Genomic DNA, 15,520 nt, shown 5'->3' on the forward strand with positions numbered 1-15,520 from the left:
TTCATGTTGCCAAACTATTCATTATGAAACAGTGTTAAAGTGACATAGCAGTGTATTTAATTCTACAAACTAAAATGTATTAGCAGTATTGTCAAATTATCATATAATTTTTTAAAACATAGATCCAAAGAAATACTTTTTGAAAGACCAATTATCTGAGCAACTTGCAAGAATGCTAATTAGCATTGTCATATTAGAAATGGAAAATGCCAGACCTGGTTCTTGAAAGGAGTGGCCACAGTGACACCACAGACAGGAGGACTGCAGCAGGCTGAGAGCCAGTCTCTGCCCTGTGGGTGGCCATCTGAGGAGTCACACTTTTGGTTCAGCACCCCTTCACAATTTTAAGAAGTGTCACTCTCAAGTTAATTTAAGCTCTTTTAATAATTCCTTCTCAATTCACTTCCTACTTTTTAAATTATCTGCAAAAGAAAGTTATTTTCATGGTGTGTATCTTTTTAAACTTTCTTTGTGCACAGTCAAGTATGTTCTGACTTTCCTTAAATACAACAGTATTTTCATAACTTTAAAAAATTCACTTCAATCAGCATTTATGCACAAAGCACTATGATAGGCACAAAAGGAAAACAAATATAGGTTAGTGTGCAATAGAGGCAAAAAAAACACACAAAAAAACATATTCCCGGACATGTGACTTTAATAAAAATCAGACTGTGATAAGTTCTGCATTAGTTGAATAAACTCATTGCTGTAGGAGCCTGGGCAAATTAATTAATTCTGATGGTAGGGATTGAAAGCAACAAAAGAGACAACATTTGAACCAATCCTGAGATAATCTAGAAGGTAAGGGCATCATGGTCTGGGGGCATGGTGGGGGATGGAGAGGGTGACATAAGCAGGGAAGCTTTTAATATTATTTTTATTTTACTCTGCATCTTTATAACAGATGTACTAGAATTGCTCTCAACAAATGGAAGAGTTGTTCATAAATTCCTTCAATACTTTGACTCTCTTTGGGAGGAATCAAAGGTTCCAATAATTTGGATAGATGGAGATCTGTGCTGACTTGCAGGAAATATGAGTCATCTTTTCTCATATACTCAGCATTGTTGTTACATTAGGATATATGGGAAACATGAAGCTGAACAAATTGCACACCATAAGCCTCTTTTTGGCGTTGTTATTGTTGATTGCCCAGACATGCATCCTGCAAGGGTAAACAACAGGGATACCCTTTTTACTGCCAAGGTTTAAGGAATCCTGCCTGCAAGGGGAAGCACCTGCAATTGAAAAGAATAGAGTTAAAGACAAAACACTTCTACTTTGTATACAATCCTTCAGAATAGAAAACAGACACATCTTTAGTCCATACCTCTCTTCTAGTTTTCAGGATTATCTACCTACTGTCTCCAGAATCTCCCAGGCATCCCACAAGACCCTCAAACTCAACATTTTTGAAGGTGAACTCATTATCTTTACTCCAAACCTGTTTCTCTTATATGCCCTATTTCCTTAAACAGTACCCACCATACACTTCAGTCACAAAGTCACAAAAACCAAAACCAATGAATCTTCATCAACTACTCTTTTCTTCCTTCCCTGACAACCAATTATCAAAACCAATTGGGTTCTCTGTGTGAGCCAGCCAGCTGGTGGCTATGCCAGCTGCCAGCTGAGTCACCTCACCCTACTGCATCGCTGCTGCCTCCATGCCCAGAGGTCTGCTTCTAAGGGATGAGGGCCCCAATTTCGAGGCCGGTACCATATTGGCTGCATCAGTATCCACAACTGTCTGAGAGATTCATGGGGTGTTCTCTTCTTCCATTCTCGGGATTTTTCCCCAGTGTGCACCACGGAGCTTGGCAGAGCTGCAAAGATGGCACCAGAATTTGCCAAGAAGAATGTTATGATGATTGCTCTTTCAATAGACAGTGTTGAGGACCAACTTGTGTACAATGGTAATGAGCCCACAGAAAAGTTACCTTTTCCCATCATCGATGACAGGAATCGGAACCTTACCATCCTGTTGGGAATGCTGGAAAAGGGCATGTCTGTGACGGCTCAAGTGGTGTTTATTTTTGGTCCTGATCAGAAACTGAAGCTGTCTAATCTCTATCCAGCTACCACTGGAAGGAACTTGGACGAGATTCTCAGAATAGTTATCTCTCCCCAACTGATGGCAGAAAAGAGGTACCCCAGTTGATTGGAAGGGTGGAAACAACCATCCCTGAAGAAGAAGCCAAAAAACTTTTCCCTAGAGGAGTCTTCACCAAAAAGCTCCCATCTGGCAAGAAATACCTCCACTACACTCCCCCAGCCTTAAATCTCTCCAGGCAGTTGGTGCTGGGGACGCTTGCTTAGAACAGCAAACCAGTTTGCCACCTGCCAATTACGTTTTCCTGCAGCAATCCCATTAAACTTCTTAGTGTGATCATAGCCGAGGTCTTTATATTGCTATACTAATGGCTTATTAAATGAAAATGACACTTTAAATTTCTTGGGATTTTTTACTCTGTGCTTTCACCAGCTCTCTGTTCTGCTCCTGTATCACTGCACTCTGCTGGCTCTCTCTGAAATGTATTTTCTATGTGGGCATAGAATCTCATTTCAGGGTTTGTGATCAACAAGTGTAAGTATCATTGATGGTTGAAAAAGTCTGTTTTGCTCCATCATAAAAAGGCTCAGTTTTTCAGCTGTCCTAAACAAGTCCTCTCTTCTGTCAGCCATGCTGGGGAGTAAAAGAACTTGAGATTCAACCTTCTCTGGAAATACCAAAGTATATGACCCCAAGAACATAGGGTAACCCCAGAAATTCTTCAACATTCTGTGTTTTAACCACATATAGGGGGGAAACTTTTCAATTTTTTATTTTTTCAACTCAAGTGGGAGGTAGAATTTTAAAAATATTTTGCTATAAAGAAAAGAAAATTTTGCAAAAAATTTGTATCAAAAGAGTGGGCTACAGAAAACCAAAAAGGTGCACCAGAAAGTGGGGGCTCTGATAGCAAGTGCTAAGTGTTCTTCACACAGTATTTATGTGCATTAATCTCCTCTATAATATTCATAAAAGAGCAAATCCTGGGAAGAAAGGAAAGGATGATTTTAAGTGTTTTGTTATAGAACTGTTCTTGCAGTGGGTGGCTATTTTCTGAATTTTGCTTTTTTGGGATTCGCAAATAAAATCCTTTGCTAAAACTGAAAAAAAAAAAAAAGGTAGCACTCCCTTAACATAAGTTGTAAACCTCCTCATGCCTCACCTCTCCATCTCCATTCCCACTCCATCACTGTTTTTTTATACCTGAAATTTTACAGCAGTCATCTAATTGGATTCCTGATCTCCTGACTTTCGCTCTTCAATTCATCTGTCCCTGTGTGGACAGCTTAATCTTTCTAAAGAGGAAATATGAGTTTGTCATTCTCCTACATAAAGTCTTCAAGAGTTTCCTGTTTCCTACTTGGAATGAATATAAGGCCTTCCAGATGGGTCCTGCCAACCTCTCCAAGCTTATCTTTCGCTATGCCCATTCTTGCTATCTAGCCAGGTGAAATTACTGATCTGCATTTCCCTCAAACCACTCATGCACTTTTTAGATTGCATGCTTCTGTTTATACTGGGTCCTTCTGGATTGTCCCACCCCTCTAATATATTCCTGCGGAACTCTTACTCCGCTGTTTAAGTTCATGTTCATGCTTTACCTTCTTCAAAAACGTTTTCATCTCTTGCTCCACCAGACCCCCTCCCATTTCCATCTCTGGAAGAATTGGTCTCTTCTCTCCTTTGTATCTCACGGTAGTATTAGTGGTTCTGCATCCAGTTTTCGATTAGGCCAAGCCTACATCCCTGCTCTAAGACTTAATATCTGTGAAACCATGGGCAAACTATTTAACCTTCCTGAATCATCGGATTGGTTATTTGTAAAGTGGAGAGAACAATGACGACATTAAGTGGTCCTGAAAATCATATGTTTAATAGACTTAGCACAATGCCAGGTATATTGTAAGAACTTCATAATTGGTAGCCAATTATGTGAAATTTTTATGATTATATTTACATCATAGAACCTCTAACACATTATTTCACTTATTTATTTATAGGTCTTTCTTAACTACTGAAATATAAGCAGCGAGCGGTGGGGTTCATATCTTAATCTTCATTTTCCCAAAACCTGACCCTCAGCCTACTGCAAAGTACGCACTTAATAAATACGTATTAATGTTGAAAGCAGCAAAATTATCGCACTGAAATAATGTGATGATTCCTATAGAAAATGTTCCCAGGAGCGGGCCACGGTGCCTCAGCAGGCAGGAATGCTTGCCTGTGATTCCAGAGGACCCAGATTCAATTCCCGGTGCCTGCCCATGTAAAAAAAAAAAAGAAGAAAATGTTCCCAGGATTCCATTCCTGAACTAAACAGACTCCTGAACTTTGTGTCACATAGGTGGGAGATCTTAGGAGAGCAAATTGCTAACCTGAGGCTAGCACGGACTTCTTTGATGTTACCTGAGGCTTATCTAGCAACCTGGAAGAAAGAATAACAAGGGAGATGGGAGAAGGGAGGAAGAAAACAAACGGAGGGTAAGTCAGCCCTAGCTTCAGAAATAAAACCTGTTCTCGAAGACAACATGCATTTTCGAGGAGGAATGAGGAATGAAGCGATTGAAATAATACACTGGATGACTAATAATCATTCAGGAATATTTTTACGGACAAAAATCAGACAAATGCATATATTAAATATACTCCCAATTTTGTCAAAAATTATAATAGGAACATATTTAGAAAAATCTTAAAAGAAATATATAAAAATGTTAATAGTGGTTGTCTCTGAGCAGAGAGAAAAGAGTTCATTTTGATGTTTTCTTCATATTTTTCTGTTTTCTAAATTTTCTAAAATAGACGAGTTACTTTTATAAATAAATACACAAATACAAACACACACACATATATGTCAATTGTTCCAGACATATTTTCAGATTGCTAGCTTCCTCCTCTCCTACCTTTGTATTCTTGGTGAGTTTGTCTAAATGTTCCTAAGCACAGCGGGGCATTAGGGCCTGTCTGTGTCTCCTCTACCCATCTCTCATTCTGAACACTTTCAGACTGATAACACTGGCTCTTAATTGGGAGAAAGCATTTAAGTCACTGCTACCCATAAGACCACATCCCCCTTTCCCATGCATGTGAGTACAGGCACAGAGGTGGTCTGGGGTACAGTAGTACTCTAGCTAGTTTTACCAAGGGCAAAGTAAACCCAGAAGGGAAAAATTCTAACAACTAGTTTACTCAGGATTTTAATAATAAAGATTTAATTAGAAACAAAAAAGATCTCCAAAGTTGATTATAAGGTGGTTATTATTAACTAAATAATCCCTGAAAGCTCTTTCAGGTTCTCTAGTGTTAACATCACTTTACTATCATCCAGTAACAGATCTCCTTCCCCTCTTCTCCATGCATAACCCTGCAAGTTTTCATGTTTGAGTGTAATTATTGCAACAGCATCTTTAATTTAATAAGCATAGCTGTATTCAATTAACAGAGTTTAGATATGGTAATAACTTTCAGGGTTTTAAATTATTCTAAAAGGGAAACAGAAAAGTGGAGATGAGACTATCTTTTTTTTTAATATATTGGAAGCTGAAGTGAATGAAAGGCTTTTGGAGATGGCACAATAGAGCTCAAACTCTTGCATGATTGTACAGTGCTGTCTGGAAGGTGGTACAGTTAGTTCAAGAAAAACCACATAATTCTCGAAGTTGAGCTGAAGAGCCTGTATAGTTTCACAGGTCATTTGTGAACTAACTCTATGCTAAAAGGGAATGGATACCTCACACCATATACAAAAATTAACTCAAAATGGATCAACAACCTAAGTTTAAGAGCTAAAGCTATAAAACTCTTAGAAGAAAACATGGGGAAGTACCTTTAGGTCCTTATACTAAGCAATGGATTCTTAGACTCTACACCAAAAACATGAATAATCAAAGAAAAATAGATAAATTGGACTTCATCAAAATGAAAAAAACTTTTGTGCATCAAACATTATTAAAAAGAAAGTGAAAGGGCAACTTATACAATGGGAGAAAATATTTGGAAATTATATACCTGGTAAAGGCTTGATATGCAGAATATATAAACAAAAAAGACCAACTAATTTAAAATTGGGCAAAGAATTTGAGTAGACATTTTCCGAAAGATATACAAATGGCCAATAAATAGGTGAAAAGATGCTCAACATCATTGGCCATCAGGAAATTGTAACTCAAAACCACAATGAGATACCATCTCGTACACACAAACATGTCTAATTTTTTATTTAAAAATAAATAAATGAATAACAAATGCTGGCAAGGATGCAGAGAAATAGGAATCTTTGCACATTGTTGGTGGAAATGTAAAATGGTGCAGATGCTGTGGGAAACAATTTGGCAGTTACTCAAAAAACTTAAACATAGAACTATTATATGACCTGGCAATCCCACTTCTAGGTATATACCTAATAGAATTGAAAGCAGGGGCTCAAATAGATATTTATAAACCAATGTTTATAGCAGCATTAGTGACAACAGCCAAAAAATGGAAGGAACCCAACTGTCCATCAACAGATGAATTGATTGTGATATATAAACAGTGGAATACTATTCAGCTGTGAAAAGGAATGAAGTTCTAATATGTGCAATAACATGTATGTTGAATGAAATAAGTCGGACACAAAGGGATATAAATAGTTATATGAAATAACTGTAATATGCAAATTCACAGAGACAGAAAGCAGAGTATAGGTTGCCAGGGGAAGCAGAGAAGTGGGTATGGGGGGTTAACGCATAAAGGGTACAGGGTTTCTGTTTGGGGTAAAGGGAAAGTTTTGAAAACAGATGGCAGTGAGGGCAACACGATCCTGTGAAAGTCATTAATACCACTCAATTGTATGCTTGGGAGTGGTTGAGGTGAGAAATTTTATGTTGTATATATGTTGCCACAGTTAGAAAGAGAGAGAGATTAAAAAAACAGTAACAATTAAATGCAATACATTATACTGGATTGGATCTAATAATGGATGAGAAAATGCCCAAAAGGACATTATTGGAATATAGGAAAAAATTGGAATATGGGCTGTCTGCTATACATCAGTGTTAAATCTCTTGAACTTGATAGCTGTACTTAAGGTGGTTATATAAGTGAGTGCCCTTGTTTTTTGGAAATATACAAAGAAATGTTAAGTGTTACAGGGGCATGATGTTGTATGCAGCCTAGTCTCAAATGTTTAGAAAATAGGTAAGGGGAAAGAAAGAGCAAGAAAGATAAAACAAATGTGGCAAAACGCTACTCGTTTTATACAAACAACAGTTCCGAGACCCTTCATGTAAGTTGATGATCAGGCATAGTAGCGAACCCCATAATTTAATAAGAGTATCTTATATGAACATACTCATCACATTTTTTATAAATAAGGCAAATAAACACTCTAGAAACAATTTTAAATTGTTACTAAAATCAACAAAATTAATTTTAAAAATTAAACAAAATTAATTATAGAAATACATTTTTAACACCTTAATTCTCTGTCCCATTTATGCCCCAGTAGCCTGTACCACCTCAAAGTTTCTCCTCCTCTTCCCCCAGAGTTAAAAATTGGCGGTGGCCAATGTGAGGCAGGGAAGGCATCTGACATCAGGAGCTGGGGCGGGGGTGGGGAGTGGGGGGGGTGGGGAGGGTAGGAGAGAATGTCTCTTGGAGACACTGGCTGGGTCAGCGTTCTGCACCATCCACCCCCACCCCCACCCCCACTCATCCCTGCCTCTCTTCCTGTTCTACATAGGGTGCATAACAGTGATCCCCATTATTTAACCAGTGTTTCTTGTAGGAACATACCTATCACATTTTTAAAAATAAATAAGGTTAAAAAAAACTCTAGTAATACTAAGTAAACAAAATTAATCACAGAAATAATTTTTTAACATCTTAATTCTCTCCCTGCCTTTATTTTTTTCAATTGCCAATTGTATACATGAGAATTTGCTTGTGTTGAGTTCTGTAAAACAAGGTCCTACTGTAGCTGGTAAATTGGATGTGTTGGCGGAGAGGTACATTTGGAATACTATGCATTGTTTCTGTATAATTTTTGCAACTTTCCTGTAAATTTGAAATTATTTCAAAATGAAAAGTTAAAAAAAAAAGGAAATGGGGAATTAGAGGCTTTTTGAAAAGAGACAAAAAGCATAGTCTTCCATTTCAGACTCTCCTGATGATCATGTAAAGTAAGGTTCTATTTACTACAAGGCTAGGACCAAAAGTTGAAATACTAAAGGTAATAAAAATGGATGTCGGTTGCAAAGGAAAATCTCAAGGGTGGAGTTCAGGGAAAGTGGAGGGCAAGTGGATGAGGGTAGGGTGAAATGGATTGGGTTATGGAGCATTTGAGGTGGGGCAGGCAATTAGGAAATGGATTTAAAATTTATAATCTGACCCACATTGTGATGGCTTTATGAGAATGACACTTTCATAAATTGACTTCATGTTTCTCTAGCCCAGAAGATTAGATTTTTGAGCAGGAAGGAACAGTAGAAATCATCTAGTGACCACTTCATTTTCAGACAAATGACCATTTACTCACCTGTAACTTGTCCAAAGTCATACATATCCAGTAGTAGGAAAGGAGGACTAGAACTAGAATCTAGATATTCAGATTCCCAGTTCTCTGCTTTCTTTCTTTCATAAATATTAATTCAGTCTCAGAATTCAGTATTTTAAATGTCCTATGAAATAAGCAGGTTACATTGTAAAATCCTTATTTGGGATATGAAGAAACAGGCTCAAAGAGGTAGAGTGAATTTTCTCAAATCACATGGCTGGACTATACCAGACCCTTCAGACCTCATATCCCCAGGCCAATAGACCATTAGGCCCAAGCCACATGGCCTCATGGATTAATAAAAGTGAAATCTTCTTAACTACCATGTGTCTAAGCATCCTTCACTCTACAGATATTTTACTTTGTGCCTATTGTATGCAATGCACTCTGCTAAGGTGCTACAGAAAAGATTATAAGACTAAAAGATTTATTTTGCAAAATGAGGTTTCTGTTTCGCAAGACTAAAACTTGAACATTACTCAATTATCAGGAACTAGCACATATCTTTTTGGTGGTTAAGCTAGCAGGAAGTAAGTCTTAGTGTACTAGACTATTAGGAATGTTTTTAAACTCTCACCAAAAGATGAGTGCCAGATTCTCTACAGTTACCCATTTCACATATATCAGATGGGCAAGCATTAAAAAGTATGACAATATGAAAGGTTAGTTAGACTGTGGGAAAACTGTAACGCTCATGCTCTGCTGGTGGGAGTGCCAAATGGCTCAATCCTTTGGAAAGCAGTTTGGCAATATTTTAGTCAAATTGGAAATGCAGATTCACCCAGCAATTCCATTTCTAGATAAATACCCTAAAGCAGTTTTTTTCAAACTGTGATACATGATCCATTAGTGGACTTTGAAATTAATGTAGGGAATGCAACATGCATATTTTAAAAAGTGAAATGGAACAGAAAATACCACAGTGAGATTATTTTGTGATATATATATATATATATACATATGCACACAAGATGCATGGTATGCCACCTAGATTCCCTCTCCAGACTGAAGCATTCATTTTCCCAGCTGCTTGGAGGTTAGTGCCAAGAACTTTTAGCTGAGTTCTTCTCCAACTGAGATAACGACTTGTCCAAGTTCACACACAACCTCCTCCTGAGTGCAGCTGTATTCAGTAACAGGTCAATGCAGGCATATAAATGTCTTATCTTTTTGCCCAATATAAGATGATTCTGAAAGATCACCCTGGATACAGTAAGTTAGCTGAGGCCTTTGTCACTACTTCATTGCAGCCCAACTTCTCCCTCTCCCCATTCCTGCTGCTTTCACTGGGCATGCTCCCACCCACGCCCCACCCACAGGTGCTGATCCCCAGTGTGGTAGTTCAAAGCCATACGTACCCCAGAAAAACCTGATCTTACACAGAATCCGTTCCTGTGGGTGTGAGCCCATTGTAAGTAGGCCCTTTTGATGAAGTTACGTCAGTTAAGGTGTGTGTGGCCCAGCCCAATTCATACTGGGTCTTAATTCAGAATGGGCCTTTACAAGAGGAATGAAACTCACACCGAGAGAAAAGCACAGAGAGCAGCCAGAAGCTGAAACAAACCGAACATGGAAGAGAAGGGGAAGTCAAAAGAGGCCACTATGTGCCTTGCCACACAACAGAGACGCCAAGGATTGCCGAAGGCCAGCCCTGGAACACTGGTTTTGGGAATAAAGCATCACCTTGATGACATTTAGCCTCAAAACTATAAGCTGATAAATGCCCATTGTTTAAGTCCCATTGCATGGTATTTGCTTGAGCAGCCCAGGAAACTAAAATGCCTAATAAATGCCCTGCACACATACCGTCTCAGAGTCAACTTCCTAGGCAACCCAGAGACACTGCTAGGATGTACATGTTGCATTGTTCATGGTAATGCTTATTTGACAAAAACTCAATGTCCGTCACTAGGAGAACAATGGTATACCATGCAATGGAATTCTACACAATCTTAAAGTTAATGAATTCTACCAACAACCAGCAAGACAATGAAATGCACCCACTTCAGAATACAGTCTACTTCTGAAGAAGGAGTGAGGGAAATGGGATGAGGCCGGGGCACTGTATTGCTTTTTTTAAAAAAATCTTCCAATCAAATACGGCAAAATTTCAGCATGTGTTAAATTTGTATGCAGGTATATGACTTCTTTTTCTGTACTCTTCTGCGAGTTTAAATATTTTTTAAATATTTCATTAAATAAATTATTATTGGGAAAAAAAACTACATCCAAGGTAAGGCATTTTTATCTTACTATCAGGAAGCAGTGAAAGGGCAGTTAACAAAGCCACTTCCTCTTACACCAAAATTCATTCTGAGTTTAATGGCTCATGAAATACAGACATTCTGTTTTTAATTGGCCAATTTATTGTACATTATTATTTTTCTTTTCCCTATTTTCAGTACTAATAAGTCGCACATAATGAGAACAACCCTGGGACCTTTTGGGAGTTCATCAAGTTCTACTGGCATTCTCTTTGAAGAGTCGTGCAATAATTAGGTATGAGGGAATACAAATCTGTAGGTGCAAGGCACACCTAGAAGGATATTTATCATTGTCCATCAGTTTTCATGAAGAGGTGTTTTTTTTTTTAACTCAGGTTTGTTGAGATAAAATTTACATACCTTAAAATTCTACCGTTTTAAAGTGTCCAGTTTGATGAGTTTTGGCAAATATACACACCTAACTACCACCACAAGCGAAATAAAAACCATTTCCATCACCCAAAAAGTTCCCTCATGCCCTCCCCCCTTTTCTTTTCCTTTATTGAAAAGTTCACCTAAGGCTCTTTGTTGTTGTTGTTGTTGTTGCTGTTTGTTTGTTTTCTAATTTTTTATAATTAGAAAAGTCGTAGGTTTAGAGAAATCATGTAAAAGATACAGTGTTTCCATACACCTCACTTTGCATTAATGTGGTAACTTTGTTACAGTTGATGAAGGAATATTAAAATTGGGGCGGGCCGCGGTGGCTCAGCGGGCAAAGTGCTTGCCTGCTATGCCGGAGGACCTCGGTTCGATTCCCGGCCCCAGCCCATGTAACAAAAACGGAGAAACAGAATACAATAAAACAAGAAAATGTTTCCCTTTCTTCCTTCCTTCTATCCTTCCTTCTCTCTGTCTTTCCTTAAAAAAAAAAAAAAAAAAAAAAAAAAAAAATTGAACTACCTATAGTCCACAGTTCATATGAGGTGTATTTTTTCCCACATACCACCCTCTTAATAACACCTTGTGTTAGTGTGGTACATTTATTATAATTCAGCAAAGAACAGCATTATATCTGTACTGTAACTACAGTCAGTCGTTTACAGTTGGGTTCGCTGTGTTATACAGTCTCATGTCTTATCTTTTAATTTTTATTGTAGTAATATACATGACCTAAAATTTCTCCTTTTGACCACATTCACCTATATAATTCAGTTCTTGTTAATTATACTCACAGTCATGTGCCACCATGACCATCACCCATTTCCAACATGTTACAATCAACACAAATAGCAACTTTGTACAAATTAAGCAATAATTTCCCATTCTCTACCACTTCCACATGTCCCTTTGTAGTCAATCCCTTTCCCTCCTGCCCCAGTCCATAATTTTGCCTTTTCTAAGATGACAAATAAATGGATTCATACAATATGTAGTCTTTCGATTTTTTTTTCAATTAACATAATGCATCTGAAATCTTCCATGTTGCACGTTGCATGCATCAGTAGTTTGTACCTTTTTTTTTTTTTTTGCTGAGAAGAATTTCACAGTTCATCCATTCTCCAGTTGGGTTGTTTCCAATTATGAGTGATTATAAATAAAGCTCTATAGCCATTCATATATAGGTTTTTTTGCGTGGACAGATACTTTAATTGTTGAGTCTTTTGATAAGTGTGTTTAACTTTGTAAGAATCTGCCAAACCATTTCCTAAAGTGGCCATACCATTTCGTGTTCTCATCAGTAATACATAAGAGTTCTAGTTGCTCCGCTTGGATAGTAACAAGTTTTGGTTTGTTGGTTTGTTTGGTTTTCAAGCAATTCTAGTTGGTGCATAATGATACCTCATTTTAGTTTTAATTTGCATTTCCCAAATGACTAATGATGGTGGCTAAGTTTTCATGAAGTTATGAACAAGAAAATACGTCAAAGGTTGGATTATTACTATATCATATTTCCCACACTGAAAATGAAAGGGAAAATTCTCTCAACTTGTGCGTTCTAAACCTGTTGTATTCTTTGAAGTCAAAAAAGAAGTATTAAAAAAAAACTCAGGGGTATTTAGTTGACTCTGTAGGTAAGGTTATTGTGGTTTTCACAGTAGGGGATGAGAAGGGATACCAGAAATATTTCCATTACAATCCTGTACCTTCTGGATACTACTTTTCATATCATATAGGACACCTAAGGTTCAAATGAAACTGGCCTAGTTGAATTAGAAGGAAAACAAAGTTCACTAGAGGTTGGTGTTTTTATCCAAAAGCATATGTAAGTGGTAGAGCAAAGGGAGAGACTAAAAAAGTAAGCAGAATAAAAGTGTGGCCAGTAGTGAAACTATCAGTTAGGGAAAGAAATGGTTGTGGCATTGGGAGAGTTCCCTGCTGGTTTGTTTACTTGACCCTTTACTTACTGAGGTTTGGCTTTACTTTTGTACCAAACATTTGCACAGACTTAACACTTTGCCCGTGTAAATTTAATATGATCTACAAAATCGAATACAGAAACTTTATTAATACCTCAGCTAATGCACATATTTAAGGCAAAGCAGAATTTTAGAGTAGTTAGTAAGCCCTATGTGTAAAAGCAACCAGTATAAAACAAATCTTCATACCTGGAGAACACAGTGAATCTATTTATAAGAAACTACAATAATGCCAAATAGACTCTAAATAAAGACATGTAGGGGTTTCCAAAGCAACAGGGAAGTTGGAACAAGCACATTTGGGGGTTAGAGTCTATTAGAAACAGTTGCAGATGAAATTTTTGGGAAGAATTTATATTGCTCACCTCAGTCCTCAGAACTAAGAAATTCAAAATAGTCAAATACCTGGACATGAAGCTGATTTGGGCAAACAAGAATATCATCTAAACTTGACATGCTCTGCTACTAACCACTTGTCAATTCTACCATTGTGGATTGTGAGAAAAAGATTTAGGGCTTGAGTGAGTCCACTGTCCATAAAACAAGGTTTTGTTCCAGATATTGAGAAGGTTTGGAGTGAGTAAAGTGAAGTGAGTTCTGTCACTTTATAGAACTGGAACAGGAAAGACATTTGTGATGTATGTTTTGCTCTTTACAACTGTACATTTGGATCATGATTAATAGCTGTTTGGTCTTGGGAAACCTCATCTCTGGGGCCTAGAAAAATTTCACTTGATATTTTTCTTTTTTTGGCCTAATTAAATTCCCTGGAAATCGAAAGTTACAATGCTAATTTTTCCAAGAATTGTGCAGAGCCTTCTGAGAAGTTCCTTTCAAAAATCAATACCTCAGAGGGAAGAGGAAAAGGAATTTTTGCCTAAGGTGAGGATTAGAGTAGAAAGCCCAAACATGAGGTGACTTACAGAAGGACTTTTTTCTTTCTCCTCCCTCCCTGCCTTCCTTCCTTTCTTCCTTGCTCCCACCCGCCCCCACCACCTTTGGTCTTGTTCACAGCTGATAAGCTATTAAGATATTAGCCAGTCAGGTGGGCAACAATGGCTCAGTGGCAAAGTTCTCACCTGCCATGCCAGAGACCAGGGTTTGATTCCCGGTGCCTGCCCATGTATAAGGGAAAAGAAGATATTGGCAAATCCTGGCCCATAATTGGGGCTGGGAGGTGGGGTTTTCTTTTCGATTAACCACCTCCCTCCCATTCCAAGCACACCCCCAACTGCCACATGTTAACCATTCTCTCTTTTTGAGTATTTTATGATCAATGGGGATGCTTGCTTGAAAGACTTCTCAGATCTTTCATTACATTACCTATCACTCATTTTGTGAATATGTTGTCCTAGTTCTTAATTACATAGCTTATAATAACCTATGTATTTGGATAGAATGATTGTTAATTATAATCATTATTAAAAACATTCAGGCATCTGTCTACATATCTATATATATATATGCATACAAGTAGGCATTTGCAAAGGAAATTGCACAGACATATTCCTTTTCTTCAGTCAGCCAATCACAACATTAGCACAAGACACTTATTTCATATGATAAATTTCCAGTCTCTCAAATTTATCCCTGAAACCCACAAAGAAATTGTGTAGTACTACATATTGTACAGATCCTCCATAAATGACCAGCAGTTGTTAATTCATTGGTCTTTGTAAGTATATCATAAAGTAGACATTTATTTAGAAGATAAGTTGTCCTTAATCAGTAGTGTTTCTGCAGGAACCACATAAATCTTTAGTAAAAACAGAGTTCCTTCAGAGTGGAAGCTCAGAGAACTTAAAATCTTTTTGGTTTAAAAATCAGCTAACCAGCTAAAAGTAAAACCTAAAATTGTGGAATTGTAACCCATACCAAACTCTGAAATCTGTTCTACAACCAATTGTTGTGCTATGCTTTGAAATTTATTGCTTTTTTTTTTTGTATATATGTTATTTATCACAAAAAAGAAAAAGAGTCAATGGTGATGATAAAAAGAATATTTATTCCTTCTAGCCTCCTATTTTCTGGAGCAGCTAGAAGAAAAAATCTTGAGAAGATCGTATGTAGCCCATGACAAACTTTGGGATCTGTCCTGCAACCACCTGTTGAAAGTGCTTTGAAAACTATTGCTTTTTACTTTCTTTGCTTTGTATATATGTTATATTATACAATAAAAAGTTTTTAAAAATCAGCTATCTATTTTAAGACCCCCATATTAAAAGTTACATGGAGTACGCTTTCCCTAACCTCTTCTTTTAAAAAATTTTTTCTTTACTATCCTCCCTGGTTTATAACAGACACAGCT

At 37.4% G+C, this 15,520-nt stretch overlaps 1 pseudogene; it reads left to right on the top strand.

Annotated features, from left to right (window-relative positions):
* Nucleotides 1–1,670: 1,670 nt before the first annotated feature.
* On the top strand, nt 1,671–2,322 carry LOC143656549 (peroxiredoxin-6 pseudogene; annotated as a pseudogene).
* The last annotated feature ends 13,198 nt before the right edge of the window (nt 2,323–15,520 follow it).

This window comes from Tamandua tetradactyla, chromosome 14 (genome assembly GCF_023851605.1).
Source record: "Tamandua tetradactyla isolate mTamTet1 chromosome 14, mTamTet1.pri, whole genome shotgun sequence".
Classification (NCBI taxonomy): Eukaryota; Metazoa; Chordata; class Mammalia; order Pilosa; family Myrmecophagidae; genus Tamandua; species Tamandua tetradactyla.